Below are 6,000 nucleotides of genomic sequence, written 5' to 3'. Positions count from 1 at the left end.
CAGAAACGGATGAACGAGACATAGTTTTTCAGAAGCGCTAGCACCTGACGATCGGGTAGACAGTTACACCTACTTTCCCCTACATCTGCTAGTCTACCACTATAAGAGTTCACACGACTTAATCAACTATGCTAGAGCCCATAGTAGCTTGTGGCTGCACATGAAAGTTTCTAGCATGAATAACCTCATGATCCCTTTGAGCCTGGGTGGCGGTCCATAAAGAAAACATGCAATCGCTCGAATACCCAGATGCCTCAGTCCACCCAGATGCGTGTTAAAGTTGCCACCTTAAATAAATCATTAAATAACAATCTCACATCTGTCATGGATACACTTACCCAATCCACGTCTACTAGCATAGCATGGCATTATAAGCAAACGTAGGAGTAACTCCCAAGGGTTTGATAATAAAACAGGTAATAGGTACTACCTTATCTACTTCCCAAAACCCACATATTAATCAGATCCTAACCATGCAATTGGCTGAGGATTGATCTAATGCAATAAAACTGGGTAGTAATGAGGTATGATCAAAGTGTTACTTGCCTTGCTGATGATCCGTGAAACCTAGAGATTCGAAGTAGCAGGCGACGCACTCCGGGTACTCTATCGCAAACAAACAAGCATAAAATAAGTACTCATCTAATGCACGGGTAAAACTCAAATAAAAGATCTAACCATAAAGTTTAACTTAAGAACCCCAGTTTGTAAAAAGAATCAAATTAAACAAAGCAACAAAAGTCAAACGGCGAAAGAAACAAGATTTGTTTACTAATCTGGACCTAAGTCAAATTTTAGAGTAGCAAAAACTTGTTTCAGTTGGTTAAACGGAAAGAGGGTTTCGAGACAAAACTCTAGGCGCTTGAATCGCCTGATTCCGATAAACGAGCGAAAAGTTATACTAGAACGAAGATCGGATCAGAAATTACGATCAAAAATAATCGCGGAAAATCCGAGAAAAAGAAAAACTGAGGAATAGGCTAACGAACGAACGTTCGTTGTCTGCGGCTAAACGACGAAAACCGTTAAACGAACATACGGACGGACGTCTGTTAAATAGATAAACCGAGAAAACTGTTGAACCGATCTAAAAAAACGAACTAGGGTTTCTAAAAAAACGAATCGGTTTTCAAAAAAAACCGGCGCCGGCGAACGGCGGCTACCTCGTCGGAATCCGGCGGGGCTCGGGCTCCGGCGGGGCGGCGTGGGGCGGCTGCAGTGGCGGCGGGCTTGGCGGCGGCGACGGCTCGGCGGTGGCAGCAGCTTCGGCGGCGGGGCGGGACGGGGTGTGGCGGCGGGGTTGGGGGGTATGTAAAGAGGGGGGAGAGGTGGCTTGTGGAAGGGGCAAGGCGGCGGAGGAGGAGTCCGGCTCGAACTCTTGTACGAGTCAGCGGCAGCGGCGGCGCGCGGTCTCCAGGAGGGAGACGGCGGTGCGGGGTGTGGGCCGGCTCGGCTGGGCCTCGGCCCAGTCGGGCGCTGGAAGTTTTTTTTTTAATACAATTCCGTCGAAACTAAGAAAAATTCTAGAAAATAAAATAAAATTCTAAAAATGCCAAATAATTTTTTCACCGTCTAAATAAAATATTTAGAACGAGATGATCATCTTCTTGGCCCTAAAATGCAGTTTTGAAAAACGTGCAATTTTCCTAAATTCAAATAAAATAGTCAAAAACTCCAAAATAAAATCTTATTTGATTCTTTTATTAAACCCTCAATATTTCTTTATTTTGGGAAAGTCATTTTATTCCCTCTAGATGATTTTTATAATAGAAATAATTGAAGATAAAATAAATAAATCAAATGATCCTATTTTCAAAATTTGAGAAAACTCAAATATGAAAATAAGGAAATTCCCAACTCTCTCCGAGGGTCCTTGAGTTGCGTAGAATTTCTAAGATCAAGCCAAGAAGCAATGAAATATGATATGCAATGATCATCTAATGTATAACATTCCAAATTGAAAATTTGGGATGTTACAAACCTACCCCCCTTAAGATGAATCTCGCCCTCGAGATTCGGGTTGGCTAGAAAATAGGTGAGGGTGGTCCTTCCGTAGTTCTTCCTCTCGCTCCTAGGTGGCTTCATCCTCGGTGTGGTGGCTCCACTGAACTTTAAAAAACTTGATAACCTTGCTACGGGTGACTCAGTTGGCATACTCGAGAATTTTGACTGGTTTCTCCTCGTAGGTTAAATCACTATCCAACTGAATCGCTTCCAGTGGCACAGTATCTCTGAGCGGTATCTCAGCCATCTCTGCATGGCACTTCTTCAACTGGGAAACGTGGAACACATCATGAACTCCTGATAATCCTTCGGGCAATTCCAACTTGTAAGCAACTTCTCCCATGCGCTCCAAAACTTTGTATGGTCCCACAAAACGTGGCGCTAACTTTCCCTTAACTCCAAAGCACTTAACTCCTCGAAGTGGGGACACACGAAGATAAACTCGGTCTCCGACTTTGTAAACTGTCTCCTTGCGTTTAGAATCTGCATAGCTCTTCTGCCTGGATTGGGCTACCTTGAGCCTATCGCGAATCAACTTCACCTTCTGTTCAGACTCCTTAATCAAATCTGGTCCAAGCAACTGGCGATCTCCAACTTCATCCCACGACAACGGGGTTCTGCACCTCCTTCCGTACAAGGCTTTGAAAGGGGCCATCTTCAAACTGGATTGATAACTGTTGTTGTAAGAGAACTCTGCATATGGCAAATTGTCGTCCCAACTAGATCCATAATCTAGCGCACAAGCTCTTAGCATATCCTCCAAAATCTGATTGACTCTCTCGGTTTGTCCATGTGTTTGTGGATGAAAGGCTATACTGAACTCTAGCCTGGTACCCAAAGTTTTGTGCAATTGATTTCAGAACTTTGAGGTAAACTGGGTTCCTCTATCTGATACAATGCTCCTCGGAACTCCATGCAAACATACGATCCTGGTCATGTATATCTTAGCCAACTTAGCACTGGTGTAAGTGGTCTTCACGGGGATGAAATGAGCCACCTTCGTCAAACGATCGACTACAACCCAAATCGAGTCATAGCCTGAACGAGTCCTGGGCAATCCAGTGATAAAATCCATGCCTAGTTTATCCCACTTCCATTCGGGTATCAGCAATGGCTGTAACAAACCTGCTGGCTTCTGATGCTCTGCCTTCACTCTTTGACATACATCACAAACTGCTACATATTCCGCAATATCTTTCTTCATTCCGGTCCAGCAGAATGTGTCTTTCAAATCCAAATACATCTTGGTATTTCCTGGGTGAATCAAGTACGGCGAATCATGGGCCTCCTGTAGAATCAACTTCCTGATCTCCGGATCATTAGGCACATAAACGCGGTCCTCAAACCATAAGGTATCGTGCTCATCCTCACAAAATCGTTTAGCTTTACTTTTTCTCATCTTCTCCTTTATAGAGGCAATCTCCTTGTCAGTCTTCTGAGCTTCTCTGATCTTATCCATCAAAGTAGACTGAATCTCCAATGCTGCTACATAGCCTCTCGGAACTATCTCCAAACATAGCTCATGAAGATCCTCGGTTAACTCCTTCGGTAACTCTCCGATCAAGAGTGTGTTTACATGGCTCTTGTGGCTCAACGCGTCAGCTACTACGTAGCCTTTCCAGGGTGATAATGCAATCTCATATCATAATCTTTGATGAGCTCCAACCATCTCCTTTGCCTGAGATTCAACTCCTTCTGTGGGAAGATGTACTTCAAACCCTTGTGATCTGTGTACACCTCACAATGATTTCCAATGAGGAAATGTCTCCAAGTCTTCAATGCATGCACTACGGTTGCTAAGCAACTCCAAATCATGTGTAGCATAATTCAACTCATGAGGTTTAAGCTATCGAGAGGCATACGAAACAACTCTTCCCTCCTGCATAAGAACTGCTCCAAGTCCTCGACGTGAAGCACTCGCAATACACCTCATAATCCTTGCGCTGATCTGGCAGAATCAACACTGGCGATTTAACCAAACATTTCTTCATTTCCTGGAAGATGGCCTCACATTCCTCAGTCCATTTGAACTTGGTATCCTTCTTCAACAACTCCGTCATGGGCTCTGCAATCTTCGAGAAATTCTCAATGAACCTCTGGTAGTATCCTGCGAGTCTAAGAAAACTCCGGATCTCTCCAACTGTCGTTGGTGGTACCCAATTTGTCACAGTGACAACTTTTGTGGGATCTAATGCTATTCCTTCTCCGGATATAACATGTCTGAGGAATCCAACTTCCTTCAACCAAAAATCACATTTGCTGGCATATAACTGATGTTCTCTGAGCTTCTCCAGTACCAAACGCAAATGCTCCTTATGCTCTTCTTCAATCTTTGAATAGACCAAAATATCATCAATGAACACCACGATGAACTTATCCAGAAACTCCATAAACACCTTGTTCATCATGTTCATGAAATATGCAGGTGCGTTAGTCAGACCAAATGACATAACGATATATTCATACAGCCCGTACCTGGTGGTAAAAGCCGTCTTAGGTATATCCTGCTCTCTAATCTTCAACTGGTGGTATCCCGATCGCAAATCGATCTTGGAAAATACCTTAGCTCCTTGCAAATGGTCAAACAGATCATTGATCATCAGCAATGGGTACTTGTTCTTGATTGTTACTTCATTCAATCCTCGATAATCAACAACCATCCTCAATGATCCATCCTTCTTCTCCACTAGAAGCACTGGCGATCCCCAAGGTGAAGAACTTGGGCGAATATAGCCTTTATCTAGTAACTCCTTAATCTGCTTCTTAATTTCCTCCAAATCTTGTGCGGGCATCCTGTACGGTCTCTTAGATATCAGCCCTGTGCCTGGCAAAAGCTCAATCATAAAGTCAATGTCTCTATCCGGTGGCATGCCTGGCAACTCCTCTGGAAATACATCAGGGAAATCCTTCACCACTTGTACTTCCTCCTGCACAACTCCTGATAAGGAATTTACTTGTGTCCTCTTCGGCTCATGCCTCGATACATACTTAATCCTTCTTCCTTTTGGGGTGGTAAGCAAAATCGACTTACTAGCGCAATCAATGTTTCCTCCATACTTCGATAGCCAATCCATACCCAGAATCACATACAAACCTTGCGATTCCAAAATGATTAAATCCGAGGGGAAAACATGCCTACCTATACTCAATGGCACTTGAAAACATCCTCGACTGGCCCTATACTCCGCTCCTGGTGAGCTTACTAACATAGGTGTTCTAAGAACCTTGGTGGGAAGTTTATACTTATCCACAAATCCCCTTGATATGTATGAATGCGATGCACCAGTATCAAAAAGAACAATTGCAGTAAATGACTTAACCAAAAATGTACCTATTACTGCATCTGGCTCGGCTTCAACCTCCTCCACGTTAACGTGGTTCACCTGTCCCCTGTTGAAAGGGTTCGGCTTCTTCCCAGAGCTTCCATTGCCATTTCCATTCTGGGCTTCAGGACATTCATTGGCATAATGTCCAGTCTTCTGACACTTATAGCAAGTGCCTTGGCTTAGGTCTCTCTTGGCTGGGGTTGATGGGTTGGTACGGTTCTGGCCGTTGCTTCCTCCATTCCCGTTACCATTCTTGGGACCACTATGATTATGCGAGCTACCTCCTCCATGGGTATGCTGAAAATGTCCTCCCAGTTTCGGGGTAAAACGTGGCTTCTGCTGAGCTCCAGAATTGTACTTCCCTTGTCCATACTTCCTCTTGCGGTTGTCACTCTGCTGCTGCTTCCCTTCAATCATGAGAGCTCTATCTACCAACTCCTGGTAGTTGTTGAAAGTTGCTACCATCAACTGCATGCTCAGCTCATCATTCAGTCCCTCCAGAAATTTCTCCTGCTTAGCTGCATCTGTAGCAATGTCATCTGGGGCATAACGTGCTAGCTTACTAAAGTCATCCACATACTGGCCAACTGTCCGTCCTCCTTGGAGCAAGTTGCGAAACTCACGCTTCTTCATGGCCATAGCTCCTGCTGAAACATGGGCAGTACGGAAA

Source organism: Triticum aestivum, chromosome 1B, assembly GCF_018294505.1.
Source record: "Triticum aestivum cultivar Chinese Spring chromosome 1B, IWGSC CS RefSeq v2.1, whole genome shotgun sequence".
NCBI classification, from domain to species: domain Eukaryota; kingdom Viridiplantae; phylum Streptophyta; class Magnoliopsida; order Poales; family Poaceae; genus Triticum; species Triticum aestivum.
The sequence above is the reverse complement of the archived record's forward strand: the minus strand, read 5'-3'. Positions refer to the sequence as shown.